We start from the raw sequence: 19949 nt of genomic DNA, 5'->3' as shown, positions 1-19949 counted from the left end.
CTGTCAGTTTCTTAGCTCTTTATACCACTGTCTATCTAGTCATTCACCAAAGCATTACATTTAGATATTGTCCTGCTAGATTACCTCCATTAAGTACTTTGGTATTTTGCAGACAACTAATTAACCTTTTGAACCTCATTAAGGAATAGTAAGGAGGAAGACAATTACTGAGTCTGGAATTTGGTCAGACTACTGAGGCTAATACATTATTATTAGGAAAGAAAAAAAAAACAACCATTAATCTTTTTAATGACTACAGATGATCAGAACATACAGTGTTAAATATTTGTTTAAGAGAACCCATATCTGGAGGAGAGGGCTCCAACCAAGGGCCAGGTCACAGGCTTTGCCTAACCCAGAAGACAATGGCTGCCTCGAATTCACTAACTCCAATCATTGCTACAGTAGGAGTGGCTACAATGACACTTTCTTGCATTGATATAACACTTCACAGTTTTCAGAATGCTGTCACCTACATTATTTCAGTTGATCCTTGAAACAGTTCCTTGAGGTACATGGCTCAATATTATCCTTTTTATTTCAGAGATAAATAAGGTGCCAAAAGAATAAATGATGTCTAAAGTATCACAAAGCTATCGTGTTGGAGCCTAGATTCAAACGATTCCCTCACTGCAGTTTTTCCGACAACGCAACTTGGTGGTTATGTATTATTAACCAAGTATCCTCTCTGAACTGTCTAGTCACTTTTCTTTTGTAAGCCTCAGTCATGTTTTATCTGAATTCACTAAGGGGTGGCATTAGAACAGCTCTGAGGACTGCTTTTAGGTCTGATGGTCTGCAGATCTTTGCAAAGTACACACTCTTGGCCTCTCGAGATTCATCAGGCCCTAGAACATAAGATGTGGCTTGCTTTTTCTTCCAGAAAGTTCCTGATGATTGCCACCCTGAGTGACCTGCTAAACTCCTGTTATGAGAAAAATGTGTTGCCTAAACATATCCCCAGAAAGAACATTATGAGCACACCTATAAAATTTGGCAATCAAATCTTTACTGAGTATTAACTACCTAAAGAGCCATGTGCTCAGAATTGAGGCAGGGAAAAGAGTAGAAATTAAGAAGCTTGTTCTCTAGATGGGGAACCCAGTTAAACTGAGAAGTTGCAGTTTTCTTTTAATCCTCGTAAATTGTAACTTGTTGAGAGATGAGAGAGTGGAAAGGGCTGAGGAAAGAGAGAGGAGGGCATAGGCATAGGAGAGAGGAGGAGGCATACGTGTGTGGTACCAAAATGAGCTGAGATTAAGAGAAAAAATTGTGCTGTACTATGTAAAAGGAGGTAGAAGACCCACTTAGAAGGGACTAGCAAAGCAGAAATAGGAGACAAAAATAGTTACCCACAGCTTACTAGGATAGGAAATGAGGAGTGGACTGTCAGGCCTGTGACAGAGGAAAGGGGAAACTGTCTCCCTACTCCGAACTTTGGGAATTTGGGAAACTAGATTTTGTTTAGTTGCCAGATTTAGCAAATAAAATTACAGGATGCTCAGTTAAATTGGAATTTTGTATAAAAACTACATACGTTTTTAGTGCATCTTCCCTGCAATATTTGAGACATATTTATATTCAACAATCATTTGCTGTTTATCTGAAATTCAAGTTTAACTAGTTGCCTTGTTGTTTTTTTTTTTTTAATCTGGCGACCCTATTAACAGGAGGAATGTTACCTAAGAGCACTACTGTTGGGAGGAGGTAAAGCAGTCCCCAAATATTGTAGCAGACGGTGGGGCAGGGAGGAGGGTGGTGAGTACCACCCTCTCCAGCCTCCAGTTTTAAGTTCCACCACGTGGAGACCTTGAAGACATTACTTATTTTACCAGGACTTAGTATCCTCCTTTTAATATATTGTGACACTAAATCAGTCTCATTGGGGCATTCTGAGTATTAAATGAGTACACACACATACAGACACATGCACACGTGAATATAGGGATACATAGACATTTCATATAGTTACATATGTAAAATATATGTAAACAGTCCCTGGAATATGGCAGTCGTTCAGTAAATTTTAACCATTATTATCCAAATATCTCGTGATATGAACTTTCTCCTGGGTAACACTCAGGAATGGTTTCTGGAACACATGATAACTTCCTGATTATCCCATATATTTGAGGGACAAGCCAGAACTTCCAGCAGTCATATGGACAGGTACTATTTTAATTTGGGAATTAAAAGGAAGTGTGAACTGAAAACTTGATGATATCTGAGTTATTCATTCTTTCTGGGCTAACAATATTGATTAATTTATTCCTTCCTTCATCCATCCATTCAACAAACATTCATTTAGCAGTTAGTATAGTACCTGGTACATAATGATTGCTCAGTATATTAGTCCTTACCATGGGATCATTTTTAAGTATTATGAAGGCCATTTGCTAAGAGAGTAGATGACAGGGTTTATATCTGACCTAGTCAGGAGTATCAAGAAAGTGATATTTTAGCTAAGTTTTTGAAGCATGAATAAGAATAAGCCATTCAAAGTTTAGTGGGAAGAATATTCTGAGCAGAAAAAAAAGGGTACGTAAAGACCTAGATGTGGGAAATAAGGTATATTTCTGGTACCCGCAAGAACCCCAGTCTAGGGGAAGTAGAGAAAGCAGATTGAAAATTTCGTATAATGAAGGGAAGACTCAGGTCGTGCAAGGTCTTGTAGGTGTGTTAAGATTTGGGGACATTTTGCCAAAAATCAGAGGGAAAAAATAAGAGTGACAGTCTTTGTTTGCAAAAGATCCCTCTAGTTGCTGGGAGAGTGACTTGCAGTATATCTGTGGCATCTGAATTATATGTATTAAGATGTTAAATATATTAAATATTTGTCATTCTGCTTTCCTTAGCCTGACCTCGAAGAACTTATGCAATGTGCTTCCAACTTAAGTTACCTTCAACCCATTCAAACAAACCTCTCTCTGGAACACCTGTCTCCAAGCTTGATGTGTGTCTGTCTCACCCATGAATTGGAGCTGTGCTCAGAGCCACCTTTGCCATGAGCGCATTCCGGAGCCTCTCAACTACAAGTGATAGCTTGCTTTGGGTTCTCAGAAAACAGGTTTCATCTCTCTTTTCTTTTTTCCTTTTTCTTTCTTATTTATTTATTTATTTATTTTTACATATACATGTATCTATTCTTTTTCAAATTCTTTTCCCACTTAGGTTATTACAGAGTACTGAGCAGAGTTCCCTGTGCTATACAGTAGGTCCTTGTTGGTTATCTATTTTAAATATAGCAATGTGTACATGTCAATCCCAAACTCCCAATCTGTCCCTCCCCTCACACTTCTCCCCTGCTAACCGTAAATTCATTCTCTAAGGCTGTGAGTCTGTTTCTATTTTGTAAATAAGTTCATTTGTAACCTTTTTTTTAGATTCCACATATAAGCAATGTCATATGATATTTGTCTTTCTTTGTCTAAATTACTTCTCTTAGTCTGATAATCTCTAAGTCCATCCATGTTGTTGCAAATGGCATATTTCATTCTATTTATGGCCAAATAATATTCCATTATGTATATGTACCACATCATCTTTATCCATTCCTCTGTTGATGGACATTTAGGTTGCTTCCATGTCTTGGCTACTGTAAATAGTACTGCAATGAACATTGGGTACATGTATCTTTTCAAATTATGGTTTTCTCCAGATATATGCCCAGGAGTGGGATTGCTGGATCATATGGTAGCTTTGTTTGGAGTTTCTTAAAGAACCTCCATACTGTTCTCCATAGTGGTTGTACCACTTTACATGCCCTCCAACAGTGTAGGAGGGTTCCTTTTTCTCCACATCCTCTCCAGTAATTATTGTTTGTAGATTTTTTGATGATAGCCATTCTGACTGGTGTGAGGTGATATCTCATTGTAGTTTTAATTTGCATTTCTCTAATAATTAGCGATGTTGAGCATCTTTTCATGTGCCTCTTGGCCATCTGTATGTCTTCTTTAGAGAAATGTGTATTTAATTCTTCTGCCCATTTTTTGATTGGGTTGTTTGTTTTTTGATATTGAGCCACATGAGCTGTTTGTAAATTTTGGAGACTAATCCCTTGTTGGTTGCATCATTTGCAAATATTTTCTTAAGTAGTATATTCTAGATTTAAAATCCATTCTTAGCTCTCTCACTGGACTGTCAGTTCCTTGAAGGCAATCACTGGTGTCCTCTATCAACCTCCTAGATGTGCTATGCACAGTACAATTTGTGTCAAAAATAAGTGAGTGAATACTTATTCTCTAAGCAAATGAATACAAGTAAATAAATAAATAAAAGGCTGAATTGGCATGATTTATTTCAAATCTCAGTGCCCTCTATTACTGATCATTTTATTTTAGCAAGGCTAAGTTGTGTTACTTTCAATGTAAAATAATTTGTAATAACTCTGAGGCTTTGAGAATAAAATGAATGATTATTTTCTTTTTAAAAAAAATTTTAAAATTTTATGCAATTTTTAAAGGTTACTTTCCATTTACAGTTATTACAAAATATTGGCTATGTTCCCCGTGTTGTACAATACATCCTTGAGCCTATCTTAATCTTTTTAAAGGACTATATTGTTTTTGCCTGAAAAGGACCACTTTCTATTCGCAAGTTCTATCCATTTGCTTACTGGACAGAACAAGAGAAATTGTCTAATCTCTCCCACACATGCACAGGTATAATCTTTAAAGCTGCTAAAAGAATGGAATAGTGCAATGTGTAATTATCTATCCTAGATTCAAGTTCCAGATAAGTAGCTATCATGTATAAACTAACTTTTGTTAAGGCTTTAGTAAACCAGATCTATAATTCTACAGGAGAGAGAAAATTTTGATATTCATGAAGTTATGTGCTGTGTGCCCTTTCACTGTCAAAGTCATCCTCCTATCACACACACATACATCATCATCATCATCATCATCATCCTTTTGCATCATCCACAGCTGAAGTGACAGTTTATTTCCATGCTCAAAATTGTGTGTTCCTTTCTGAGTTTACTGTTATCTTTTGGAGACTACATATCAAAGGATGAAGGAAAGGACATCAGGCCATCCCTCTGGAAGCCTGCACCTCTCAGTAGGACATTTCCAACTATAAGTGTAAGATGCTAGGAAGAATCTTTGAACATCTCCTACTTTCCAGACCTCCTTAATGGGAGCTGATGGAGAGGGGAGATAGAAATGATTATGTGTAACTCCTGTTATCCAGATGCTTAGTATCTAGTCTTCCTGAGATATATTGATATCTATAATTTTAATCTGTAACTTATGAAAGACAGCTGGGACTTACGTTGTTCGTATTATCCTTCTCCCTCCCCATGCCCTTTGGGGATGATAGTGTATAATTCTCACTTCTAAGTCTGGTCCAGCAGATGAAAGTTTTGAGATAGTTTCTCCATGGGATTACCATACCAAGACATGCGTTGAGTTCTCTAAACCAATTTGTCAAAGATTAAAAAAAATAAGTTAACCATCTAAAGTTATCTCCCAAAATGAAGAAGGTCAAAAGACAACATGTCATTCTAACTGGGACCAGCTATTCACAACTGATGTTCCTCTGATATGCCAAAACCATTTTAGCATCTTACCCAGATCATAAATAACTTGATAAGTAATATGATAAAAAGGAAACATAGGGATCATTACTTGGCTGAAAAATTAGGTTCAAGGATAATGTGTCCCAACTTGAAATGAGAATTACCTTTTTCCTCCAACGTAATATCTGGAGCCAGATTTATATTTGAATATGTAACTCAAAATGACAGCAACATTTTTAACCTCTTCATATATTGTAAATGAGTTCCACATGTTTGTATCAAATGCAGTAAAATCTACATGTCATATCTCACAACATTTAAAAAAATGCCTAGACGTTTTTCTGACTCAAGTGCAACTCGTTGTCAGTGTAGGGAACTCTACTGGTGATCTGTCCATACACATTGTAGAGGACTTCCCCTCTTCATCTGAGTTGCAATATGTATAAAAACAAAAAGCATTCCTAGACACCATGTGTTTTACCATCTAATAGACAGTGGATAATTAGATATGAAATGTATGGTTATAACATTAACAGGACCAGAAACGTAAAGTGAGGGAAACAGGTAATATTAGGAGATTTTAGCTTAATGTAAAAAGGCTTTCTTGAATTTGGATTTCCTAGATTCTGTTGGAAGAGAGCAGTGGTGAAGGAATATGACTAGAGGCTCTATCATATGTAGAATAGGTTACTGGAGAGCTTGTGCAGAGCCTTGACTGAGAGCAGTGTTACAGAATGTGGTTTAGAGAACACGCTGCGGGAAAGAGAAAAGTAGATCCAACTGCTCAAATATGGCAAGCTGAAGTGGGAGGTCCTTAGACATACAAGCAGAAGAAACATTGTAGTCCTATTGGAGACCTTCCAGAAGTTCAGCAAATATTGGAGAAAACATTTTTTTTTTGCCAGACACTTCATATGCATTGACTCATATTGACTCATTTAGTGTTCTCAAAAACCGCAGGTAGTATTATTGTAATGATTATACAAGTGGAGAGACCAAGGTGCAGAAAATGGTGTAAGATCATAGCAGGGCTGGAATTCAAACCCAAGCTTGTTTTATTCTAACGCCCTTATGCTTTCCAGTCTAACACACTGACTCTCAGCACCTATGGCATGTTATTTTGAATAACTCTTAATGGTTATATTTCTTGGTTAAGGGTAGAATTTTATTTGAAAATCAGTTGTAAAAAATAGGGTAGATGACTATGGCTTTTGGTAAACAATAACAACAAAACAAAATGAGGCATCATCAGAAGGTACTAAACACATGTGCATCCAAAACTGGTTCTAAGGTCTGTAATTTTTTAATTTATTTTATTTTAAATTGAAGTATAGTTAATTTACAATGTTATGTTAGTTTCAAGTGTACAGCAAAGTGATTCAGTTATATGTATATTTTTTGAGATTTTTTTCCATTATTGGTTATTACAAGATATTGAACATAGGAGAATAAGGACCTACTGCATAGAACAGGGAACTATATTGAGGTCTGTAATTTAAGAACTACCATATGACCCAGCAGTCCCACTACTGGGCATATACCCTGAGAAAACCATAATTCAAAAAGAGTCATGTACCAGAATGTTCATTGCAGCTCTATTTACAATAGCCAGGACATGGAAGGAACCTAAGGGTCCATCGATAGATGAATGGATAAAGAAGATGTGGCACATATATATAATGGAATATTACTCAGCCATAGAAATAATCGAAATTGAGTTATTTGTAGTGAGGTGGATGGACCTAGAGTCTGTCATACAGAGTGAAGTAAGTCAGAAAGAGAAGAACAAATACTGTATGGTAACACACATATATGGAATCTACAAAAAGAAATAAAATGGTTCTGAAGAACCTAGGGGGCAGGACAGGAATAATGATACAGACGTAGAGAATGAACTTGAGGACATGGGGAGTGGGAAGGGTAAGCTGGGACCAAGTGAGAGAGAGGCATGGACATATATACACTACCAAATGTTAAATAGATAGCTAGTGCGAAGCAGCCGCATAGCACAGGGAGATCAGCTCAGTGCTTTGTGACCACCTAGAGGGGTGGGATAGGGAGGGTGGGAGGGAGGGAGACTCAAGAGGGAAGAGATATGGGAACATATGTATATGTATAACTGATTCACTTTGTTATAAAGCAGAAACTAACACACCATTGTAAAGCAATTATACTCCAATAAAGATGTTTAAAAAATTAGAAAATAAAAAATAAAGCTGGGCAAGTACAGGGCTTGTAGGCCTGCAGGTGCAGCCCAAAAGGTATCTTTTCAGAAATGCTTATTATGTATCTGCAATCCTATGAGAACATTTAGCAAATTGAGGCTTGTAATGCTCAGTAGTACTAATCAATCACTCAGTCACAATTAGGTGACTGCTAATTAGTTGCAGCAGATAAGCAGGCATAAGCACAAAGAGTAGACCACTTGTTTAGCTACAAAGGGGGAACAAAAACAGAAGAAAAGCTTCTATATACATAGTCCAGATTGATATTGATTAATCAGGCAGCAGGAAAAAAGGCTTTCAACACATAATGGTGAGTACAGGTATGTCTAAATATATGCAACTGTAGGTCCAATATTTAAGTAGGATTATACCTGTCCCTGTGCTCTCTCCAAAGACAGCTTATTTGGATGCCAGGGGGACCTCCATGGGAAAGAGGAACATGATAATCTTTCTGACACTTGCAGGAGGAATGCTTTTTTAAATTATTCAAAATTAAGATAATTCTGGATGTTCTTTTGTTTCTTTCCTCTCCATGTGGTTTCCACGTTGAAGTAGGTTTAATATAATGTCTCATCATCTTTTCACTTTTTACGTTATTCATGCAAGTCAAACAGTTATTCACAACCAGTCTTCTCTTGGGGAAGACTGGGGCAAGAAGGTAGAGCAGGCAGGAAGCTACCACTAGAGTTTCAAGAGCTCTGAGTAAAGTGTGGGTGTGGGTCCTTTATTGAGCAACAAATCCACAAGAGTAAGTGACTTTCTTTCAAGTCTCCATATTTACTCCATAGAGGAAGTGACAATAGTCCTTCAAGGAGCTAGATCCTGGAGCACAACTTCCAAATCTAATCTAGCCTAACAGTTTAAGGAAAAGGAAAATTGTTTTAATAGACATTTCATACAGTGCAATCAATATCCAGTCTGTGTGAAAGCAACAGTTGTTAGCTGGTTTTCAGAGAAGAGCGTGCATCATACTCAGGCTGATTTGCTTGTTTTGACTGACCAGGGCATTCATTCATTTTGATCTTTTTCACTAAATGGTCAAGTCAGTGAAAATGAGAAGACAAATGGTATGGTACGGTATGTAGTGGTACATACCTGGGTTTATTATTCAACTTCCACCACTTACTTGCCAGGTGATATTGAGTAATTGACTTTAGACTCCGAGTCGCAGTTTCCTCACCTTTAAAATCCTAATAATAGAATCTGACTGTAGGGTTAAATTAGATGATGTATACAAAGATCCTACTAGAGTACCTGGCACATACAGATACACTCAATAAAAATCAGCATCCCCATTCTTTCCTCAGCCCACTGGGTGTTTATGGACACAAACAGAAACGGATTAAAGAGTTTCACATTAATTTTTGGCCAGTACACTCATTACTGTTATGCTCAGTTTATAATCTGGTCTTAAAATAATATTTGTGTGGCCAATTGTTCCAAAGAAATCTAGATTAATAGTTGATTTGGGTAACATTATTCTAATTAGAGGGATTTATTCTAAGCATTGTTAGTCTCTGTTTTTCTGGAATCAAGTAGATTATGTTGTTCCAAGTTCAACTGAGTATTTTCAAATAAAACACTTCATAGTGTGTGAATGTAAGTGATATGTTCTAGTATTCTCCCATATGTAGATATATCACAACAATTTACACATTGCCCGTTTCTGGTATTATAATTTCTAGGAAAAATAAGGTCAAGCTGGTATGTGGGGAGTAGGAAGGACATTAACATTGGATGTCATGGATAGAGAAATTTCATGGGATCATAGGCAGCAGGATAAATGAATGAGGAAGGGAAGCAAGAGGAAGAAATGGAGAAGAGGAACCAACAAAAGTAGTAAAAACATCCCCATCCAGAATAAACAAATAATAAAAGTTATCATTTATCAGTAACTCTTTAAACCACACTTTCAAGTGAACACTGTTTTAATTTTGTTTAAAGTGCTATTATTGTCTATATTCCACAGATGATGAAACAGAGGCCCAGGAGGGGATTAAACAAACTGCTGAAGATAGTGGAGCTAGCTAGTAATAGATCTGGGATTTAAATCTGTGACTAGAAAAAGGCCAAGTCTATTTTCTTTTCTCCATGCAATACTTTGCCTTGTGTTCTAAGACAGAGGTCAACAAACTATGACTGCAGGCCAGATCTGGCCCTGTGGACATTTTATTTGTAAATAAAGTTTTATTGGAACATAGCTAGGCCCACTCACTTATGTGTTGCCTATAGCTGCTTTCTTGCTACAATAGCACAGTGGATAAGTTGCATCAGAGACCACAGGGCCCACAAAGCTGACAATATTCACTGTATGATCCAACCAAAAAAATTGCCAACTTCCTGTTCTAAGAGCAAATATATGAGTTTAGCTACCAAGAAGATATTTTTCTGTAAAGATAACTAAAGTAATCATTAGTTACTGAAATGGAAAAAGAAATGGTTTAGAAATCAAATCCCATTAACATTTTAGGGCACTGTAACCTGTCGTTCTCTCATTTCAACCCTCACAATAACCCTGTGTAGTGGGTGTGACTAACTATTTTATACAAAGTTGGAAACTGAAGCTCAAAGATCTGAAGGTATCCATTTGCCCAAAGTTGCAGTTAGGCAGTGAATAAGGCTGATATTTGAACCCAGACCTGTCTTACATCAAATCTAGTGCTACTTACACCACATTTGAAAATCTAACTAGGAATATAGGTATAGGTGATGAGCAGCAGGGGGAATATGAAGGCAAATTTCCTGATTTCTTTATCTGGAAGGATTTCCTGTTTTCTCAGTACTCAGCAAGAACAAGTAGAAAAGAAAGACTGTGTAAAGTCCCTGTCGGGAAGGGAGCAAAGAGCAGAGTTGTTCTTAAAGAAGAAGCATGGTAAGTATCTGATTTATGCATGAAATCTGTAAATGTTGCCATAGGAAAAACATGGTAGGAACCGTGATTATGAATTCATTAGGAAACCTGTGAAGGAAGGGGTCATGAAGAGTCTTGATCCCAGTGTTGGTGCAGGAAAGGGATTAGGGATCAAAGGAAAGATTTTTTGGAAAGTCGCCTTAGTATAGACCTCTCACACTCAAGATCAGGAGATCGGGGGACACTGCTGCAGGAATGGCTTCTTGGGAATTCCCTGGCGGTCCAGTGGTTAGGATTCCATGCTCTCAGTGCCAAGGGCCCAGGTTCGATCCCTGGTAGGGGAAGTAAGATCCCACAAGCCATGAGGCGCGGCCAAAAAAAAGAGAAAAAAAAAAGGAGTGGCTTCTTTGTCATTCATGTTGCTTGCCATGGGTTCAGTCAAGTTCCACTAGGTTAGCTCTCCAAATTCCAGGGCTATTTGGGGCTGGGGTGGAGCCTCAGGTGATTTTTTTTTAAGGTAAGAAGTGGATTTATTTAGAGAAACACACTCCACAGACAGAGTGTGGGCCATGTCAGAAGGTGAGAAAGGCACCAGGGTATGGGGTTGTCAGTTTTTATAGGAGTAGGTAATTTCATAGGCTAATGAGTGGGAGGAATATTCCAGCTATTTCAGGAAGGGGCGGGGATTTCCAAGCATTGGGCCACCACCCACTTTTTGATCCTTATGGTCAGCCTTGGAACTGGCATGGTGCCTGTGGGTGTGTCATTTAGCTTGCTGATGTGTTACAGTGAGCTTGTATACTGAGGCTCAAGGTCTAGGTGGAAGTTGACTTGTTAACCATCATGGACCCATTTGATTCTAATCAGTTTATGTCATGTCCTTGGGCTATGTCATTCTTTCAAAGGTTGTGCCCTGCCCCCTTCCCTCCTGTTTCATTCCCACGTCAGAGATTTTACTCCCATATTCTTATGGGAAGCAGAAGGGCGATGGTCCGTCTTCTGTAACTGCTTCAAGGCTGAGTAAGGGCATCACCCTGCCTGTCAGGGAGTAAAAATCCCTGGGTGCCAGATCTAGGGGCCCCAGGGGCAGGATAGCTCGTTGTTTTAAGTCAGCATAGGCTGGAATCCTCGCATAGCCATCATCTTGGTGTGGAACTGTTGTAACTGCTTCCATAGACTTTCTGTGAATCTCCTTGATGATGAAGCACTTTTTGTAACAGCATCAGAGTAAAAAAAAAACTATAAATAAAAAAAAATCTATAAATGACAAAACTGATTACCGTGTAATTGATAAAGAAACTTGGTTACAATAACCAGAATTACGAATGATTGCATTTAACTTAACATACCAAATAATCCTAGTTAAATATTTCAGTTTTAAGATACCTCAGGGGACCTCTAAAGTACCCCAAAGTTCACTGGAAATCAAAAGAAACTTAATTAAAATTTGATATTTGGGAAGTTTGTTAAAAAGTTTTAAAACACTTGGTCAAATAAGATCCTAGGTCACTGCGAGACAGTACTTATTCTTTAACCAAAGTTACAAAAGATCTCAAAAGCAAATACAGATCACTTAAAGTCAAAGAAACTCATACTATCTGTTATTAAAAGCAGCATTTCAGGGCTTCCCTAGTGGCGCAGTGGTTAAGAATCTGCCTGCCAATGCAGGGGACACAGGTTCAAGCCCTGGTCTGGGAAGATCCCACATGCCGCAGAGCAGCTAAGCCCGTGTGCCACAACTACTGAGCCTGTGCTCTAGAGCCTGCAAGCCACAACTACGGAAGCCCATGTACCACAGCGACTGAAGCCTGCGTGCCTAGAACCTGTGCTCTGCAACAAGAGAAGCCACCGCAATGAGAAGCCCTCGTACCACAACGAAGAGTAGCCCCTGCTCGCCGCAACTAGAGAAAGCCCGCACAGAGCAATGGAAGACCCAATGCAGCCAATAAATAAATAAATAAATAAATAAAATCTAAAAAAAAAAAAAAAAAAAAAAAAAGCATTTCAAGAAAACTTTGGAGGGAGAAGCAAATCCAGTCTTGTCCCAGCCTACTCCCAACAAAATCCATTTTCCCAACTAAATTTAATCCAATCTTTAAAAATCCTGATCATGCACAACTCTTTTCAGTATGTTTTCTCTCATTCCTCCTACCTTCTTTTACTGAAAACATACAAATTTATAACAGATAGAATAAGGTTTTATTTCATCTCTAGTAAACCTAGGTACAACAGAAGTGTTATACTCAACATTGATGACTCTAAAGACATGTATATATTAATCAAATCAACAAGTGTAAGCCACCTTCAATACCCGATATCAGTTTAGAACTGAATATTTTCCAGATGACATGAACCTGAAATTCATTCTGGCCAGATTATTTTCTGAGTATTTATATAAGCACTTAATTTTTTTAAAAGCCCATTAAGTAGAGCTCTTTTAATTTTTGGCAATACCATACACCTACAACACACATATAGATACATATAAACACACAAACAAACACAAAGCCTTCATAGTCCCCATTCCAAAATTTCAGTCCTGAGTCAGGTACAACATAAAACCCATCAGTTACAAGGGGTTGGATTCAAATTGGGCTTCTGGCAGATGGAACAAATCAAGGTCACCTATCTAGATGGCTAAACCCATTTTACTAGTGTTTACAGAAAAGACACTTAGGATTTCTATTTATGTTGATAAGTTCTAAATTACTTTACACTCTTTTTTCTTAACTTATTTATTTTTATTTATTTAGTTTTGTCTGTACTGGGTCTTTGCTGCTGTGCATGGTCTTCCTCTAGTTGTGGTGAGTGGGGGCTACTCTTCATTGTGGTACGAGGGCTTCTCATTGCGGTGGCTTCTCTTGTTGCAGAGCACAGACTCTAGGTGTGCGGTCTTCAGTAGTTGTGGCATGAGGGCTCAGTAGTTGTGGCTTGCGGGCTCTAGAGCTCAGGCTCGGTAGTTGTGGTGCACGGGCTTAGTTGCTCCACGGCATGTGGGATCTTCCCAGAGCAGGGCTTGAACCCGGATTCTTTTTTTTGTTGTTGTTTTTGTGGTACACGGGCCTCTCACTGTTGTGGCCTCTCCCATTGTGGAGCACAGGCTGTGGACGTGCAGGCTCAGCGGCCATGGCTCATGGGCCCAGCCGCTCCGCAGCATGTGGGATCTTCCCAGACTGGGGCACGAACCCGCGTCCCCTGCATCGGCAGGCGGACTCTCAACCACTACGCCACCAGGGAAGCCTGAACCCGGATTCTTAACCACTGCACCACCAGGGAAGTCCCTACCCTCTAAGGTAGATAGATAGAGGGAAGCAGCCACAGAGCACAGGGAGATCAGCTCGGTGCTTTGTGACCACCTGGAGGGGTGGGAAGGGGAGGGTGGGAGGGAGGGAGATGCATGAGGGAAGGGATGTGGGAACAGATGTATATGTATGACTGATTCACTTTATTATAAAGCAGAAACTAATAAAATAAATAAATAAATAAATAAATACATTGAAAAAAAAAGAATAAAAAAAAAAAAATGGCAGAGATAAGCGTTCCTGAGAAGACCAGATAGGATATATTCATCTGAAAGGTACAGGCAAGTTCCTCCTAGGATGACTTTGTTTCCTGTTTGTTTAATATTTACAAGCCTCTTAAGAGAAATAGGGAAGGCTTTGGGAGTGGTAAAAGGATTTGATGGATTTTGGATTATTTTTGGAGCCACACCTCTGGTCCTGTAAAGACTACATTTGTAAAACAAGGACAGTTTTGTTTTCTTTTTCAGAGAATTGGGTGGTTACCTCAATGATATTGAAGGACTGATATAACCCATTCACCTATGTTGGAAAGTTTTACTTTTTCTCATTTAGTTTAGGGGGCCTCAGGTGATTCTACTATGCAGCCGATTGAGATCCACAGTCTCAAGCAGAAAGTATCATTCTGGAGCCTGCATCAGTGATTTTGCACAGGCTCTTGAATGCACTCTCCTCTTCTTCAGTCTGTCAAAACACCCTTATTCTCCCAGACCAAAATCAAATATTGTCCCTGACCTTTCTAGTAGAGTGGATATATTATATATGAGCATGTATGGCCTTTTATCTTATTTTATCCAACAGTTGCTCACCCCAAACTGAATTCTTCGAGGGCAGGGACAGATTCTTACTAAATATTTTTTTAATGTTAACCTCTAGGGCAAGGCTATACACATAGTTAACATTCTATAAATATTTTTAATAACAACCCTTTTTTTTTTTTTTTTTTTTTTTGCGGTACGCGGGCCTCTCACCTTTGCGGCCTCTCCCGCTGCGGAGCACAGGTTCTGGATGCACAGCCTCAGTGGCCACGGCTTACGGGCCCAGCCACTCTGCGGCACGTGGGATCCTCCCAGACCGGGACACGAACCCGCGGCCCCTGCATCAGCAGGCGGACTCCCAACCACTGCGCCACCTGGGAAGCCCAATGACAACCCTTTTGAAATAGAATTATATGTTTAGGCAGACTAAATATAGGCTCCTTTATTAAATTGGAACTAACACTTTGCCCATCAGTCATGTGAATTTCAGGTGTCCCCTACACCTAACCCCCACCACATGTGTACAGTGCATAAAGCTTTCTCAGGGCCACATCTATTTGGCCAGGATTGGTTGAAGTTAATTTATCCTTATTTTTTAACACAGTGCCTGACAAATACGACAAGTTAAATAAATATTTCATAAGATATTTGTTGAATAAAGGAATCAGCAGAAGTAATTTAAAGATAGGAGGCAAATACCACTGTCTTTGACAATATATAAAAGCAGAATTAGGAATCCAAAGAGTGATTCTTTACTAACTCCTTAATGTTCCCTAACAGACTATCTGAAAGGGAGATAGAGTTTGTGGATACAGAGCAGGTTGCTAATAGGGAATCACAAATCTGGCAGAAATCAAAATGAAGATAGGCTGCAAAGGTAAATGTTTTTGTCTAGCACAGACTCTGGTAATGCAGGCAGTGACTCTATTTGAAGAGTCACTTGACACATTAAGCTTGCTTCTCTGGAAAGTGTCTGAGAAGTATTTGATTAAAGTTCTAGGCTTCATTTTCAACTGAATAAAATGTAACTTACATTTCCACACCCATTTTGCTGCACTGTAATGCTGTAATGACAGTTACTCCTCAGACAGACTATATCGCGGCTTACTGGAAAGAAGACAAAGGCATATCTTCTTAGACACTATTCCAAGAGTGAGCAAGATGTCAACAACATTTATTGAAAATCTTCTGTGTGAGAATCCTTCACCATCAGCCTCATTCAGATCAGGCCATTGATTCTCTCTACCTGAAAACTTAACCTTTGCACAGTGCCTGTATTAGGTTTGAACGGGGCTTATTGAATTGCCACCATACCCGGGATGGGAGTGGTGGTGAATCATTCTGTCTAGTATAAACTAACTACATGGTAGATCTACAACCCTGGTTTTCAACCAGAGTTTTGTATCAGAATTGTCTAGAGAACACTTAAATCAAAGCTTATTGAAAAATCTCTAATCTTTAACCATTCCCTGCCATCACCTCCCAAGGGGAGATTCTAATACACCCTTGTTGAAGAGGGAAGTGAAATTTTAAAACGTAAACTTTTAAATGCTCCTCAGGTGATTAAGGCATGCTTTCTTTGCGCCTCTGCTCTTCGAGAACAATTAGCACAGTGTGAGGATTCTTACAGGGCTCCCATAATCTTGCCTGTGTCACTCACACCCATACCATTACTCTCATAGGCAGTTTTGAATGGTAGGAAAGCGTATGATCTCCATATTTGAATCCATGTTGAGGAATCTATTTGTTGAATGACCCTGGGCAAATCAATTAAGCTTTCTGAGCTCAATTTCTTCATCTCTCAAATGGAAATAACACCATCAATGTCATGGGCTTAACAGGATGATTAAAGTGTCCAAAACTCTTAGGAGATGCCCAGAAGAGTCTTTGTATCAGCAAGAATTTAGTCAGGAAAACCACAAGCAAAAGAATGGCTTTTCTTTCTCTTCATCCTTCTAAGTCTTACACAAAATCCTCCCATTAGTAGATTCTAAATTGGAGCCCTTCTGGCAAGAGGATCTGGGAAATGTTTCCAGCCTTCCTGCCCCAAAGATACAGGGAAGAGCATGGAAAGGAGTGAAGATAGTATTGAGATGCCAAATGCCAATCTAATATAACAATAAATGGTCAATAGAAATGATCATTTATATTTATTGGTCTGCCTGTGGATTAGCGCTAGGTCTTGGTACTCTACCCTAGGTCCAGTCCTGTTTGACTGAGGTGTGATGACTTCTCACTAGCCTGGTGTAGCAGAAAGAACACAAACTATTGAGGCAGGCATAATGGGGTTGGGACCCTTACTCCAGCTGACATGTGATGGATGTCCCTGAACAAGACTGGATTGCTGGTGATCTCTCTAGGGCCCAAATGTTTCTATCTGAGCTCTCTTCCTCTTGGTTTCAGCTTTAAACCCTTTACGACTTCCTTCTACTATTATATTCCTGTACGTCCTCCAGCAAATCCCATCCAATTACAATATCTATAATTTCCTTTTTTAGACTTCATTAATGAGGCTGCTTGGAGAAACAGAAAAAAACGATAGACTGGGAATCAGATCTCAGTTGCAGCACACAGAAGCTGTGCACCGTTTAAAGTTTTACTTAATCTTGTTGCACTTTTGTTTCATTATTTGTAAAATGGCCCCTAGAGAAGTTTATTCAGACAGTCATGACGTATTCATTCACTCTTGTCACTTTGCTATGGCTTTGATTCCCTGTACTATACGGTATATCCTTGCTGCTTATCTATTTTATACATAGTAGTTTGTATCTGTTAATCCCATAACCCTAATCTGTTTCTCCCGCTTTCCTTCTTTCCTTTGGTAATCACAAGTTTGTTTTCTATATCTGTGAGTCTTTTCCTGTTTTGCATACACATGCAAAACACTTCTATTGTTCACTTCTATTGTTTTTTAGATTACACTTATAAGTGATATTTGTTTTTCTCTGTCTAATATCACTAAGCATAATATTCTCTAGGTCCATCCACATTGCTGCAAATGGCACTATTTCATTTTTTATGGCTAAGTAATATCCTACTGTATGTATATCTATCTATCTATCTATCTATCTATACCATCTATAGATAGTTTCTACACTATCTCTTAATCCAATCATTTGTTATTGGGCACTTGGATTTCTTCCATGTCTTGGCTATTATAAATAGTGATGCTATGAACATTGGGGTGCATGTATCTTTTTGAATTACTGTTTTTGATTTTTCCAGATATATACCCAGGAGTGGAATTGCTGGATCATATGGTAGTTCTATTTTTAGTTTTTTGAGGAACCTCCATACTGTTTTCCATAGTAGCTGCACTGATATGCATTCCCACCAACAATGTATAAAGGTTCCCTTTTCTCCACACCCTCTCCAATATTTGTTATTTGTAGATTTTTTGATAATAGCCATTCTGACAGGCATAACGTGATACCTCATTGTGGTTTTGATTTTCATTTCTCTAATAATTAGAAATGTAGAGCATCTTTTCATGTGCCTGTTAGCCATATGTATGTATTCTTCAGAAAAATGTATATTCAGGTATTCTGCCCATTTTTTAATTGGGTTGTTTGTTTTTTTGATATTGAGTTGTATGAGCTGTTTGCACATTTTGGATAGTAACTCCTTGTCCATTGCATCATTTGCACATATTTTCTCCCAGTCAGTAGGATGTCTTTTTGTTTTGTCGATGGTTTCCTTTGCTGCGCAGAAGTTTTATTTTGTTTCGTTTTGTTTTTATTAACTCCAGACTTTATTTGAATTTTATCAATTTTTCCATTGATATCCTCGTTCTGTTCCAGAATCCAATCTCTGGTACCATTTTGCATTTGGTTGTCTTTTTCATCAGTCTGCTCTGGTCTCTGACAGTGTCTCAGATTTTCCTTGTTTTCCATGATAGTCCCAGCCGGGTATCCTGGAAAATGTCTCCAGATCTGGGATTTTCTGATGTTTATTTCATGAAGGGATCCGTGTTATGTCTAAGTTTTGGAAAGAATACCACAGAGGTGAAGTGCCCTTCTTGCTATATCATATCAGGGTATAATCTCCATTTCTGAGAACACCTGCTCTAGTTTTTTTTTTTAATTAATTTTTATTGGAACATAGTTGCTTTTCAATGTTGTGTTAGTTTCTGCTCTACAGCAAAGTGAATCAGCTATATGTATACATATATCCCCTCTTTTTTGGATTTCCTTCCCATTTAGGTCACCACAGAACACTGAGTAGAGTTCCCTGTGCTATACAGTAGTTTCTCATTAGTTATCTGTTTTATACATAGTAGAGTATATATGTCAATCCCAATTTCCCCATTCATCCCACCCCCCCTTCCCCCTTTGGTACCTGTGCAAAAAGTTTTTAAGTTTAATTAGGTCCCATTTGTTTATTTTTGCTTTTATTTCTTTTGCCTTAGGAGATGTGCAAAAAAAATACTGCTGCTATTTATGTCAAGGTGTGTTCTGCCTATGTTCTGTTTTAGCAGTCATGGTCGTTTATCTTAAAGATGGCTGCTCTCAGTTCCTTCCCACCCTATATGTATAAGTCTTGCCTCCAACAAGAAATGGAGCTCTTCCCTCCAGTTTCTTGAATTCGGATTAGCCCAGACTACTTGGACCAATAGAATATGGCAGAACTGATGCTGTGTAACTTCTGAGGCTAAATCATAAGTAGCTATGCAACTTCCTCCTGGGTTTTTGGAACACTCCATCTAGGAAAAGCCAACAGCCATGTAAGAAGTCTGATTTCTCTGAGACAACCATGCTGTGAGGAAACCCATGAGAGCCATATGGAGAAAGAGGTTCCCAACCAGCTCCAGCTGTTCCAACTCTCCCAGCCCAGGCACCAAACATAAGAATGAAGAAGCCACTTTTATGAGACACCCCAGTGAGAACCACTCAGCTGATCCCATTACATAATAGAATTATCAGAGATAAGGATTAATTTTGTTTTATGCCACAGATTTATAAGGTAGTTCGTTATGCAATAATAGATAAACGGAAACAAACTCTTCTTTCCAAGACACATAATTACCACTAAGGTACTGGTTTAGGAATGATTCAAGTATATCATATACTCTTTCAGGAACTATTTTCCCCTTCCTATGAAAGCAAAAGATATTATATTGGAGGAGTGAATTGTATTAGTTTACATAATAAGTACATAGAATGTATTTGGTTAATGGTGATGGCAAGTTATAATTATGTAATTATACATGCTCAGAAATATTTTGTGTGTTCCATTAGCTCAGACAGAATGTGTTATATTGGTGGATTTAGGAGAATTGGCCTTGGCCAGTTAGAC

This window comes from Mesoplodon mirus (assembly GCF_964341445.2).
Source record: "Mesoplodon mirus genome assembly, contig: HAP1_SCAFFOLD_840, whole genome shotgun sequence".
In the NCBI taxonomy this organism is placed as follows: Eukaryota; Metazoa; Chordata; class Mammalia; order Artiodactyla; family Ziphiidae; genus Mesoplodon; species Mesoplodon mirus.
The sequence above is the reverse complement of the archived record's forward strand: the minus strand, read 5'-3'. Positions refer to the sequence as shown.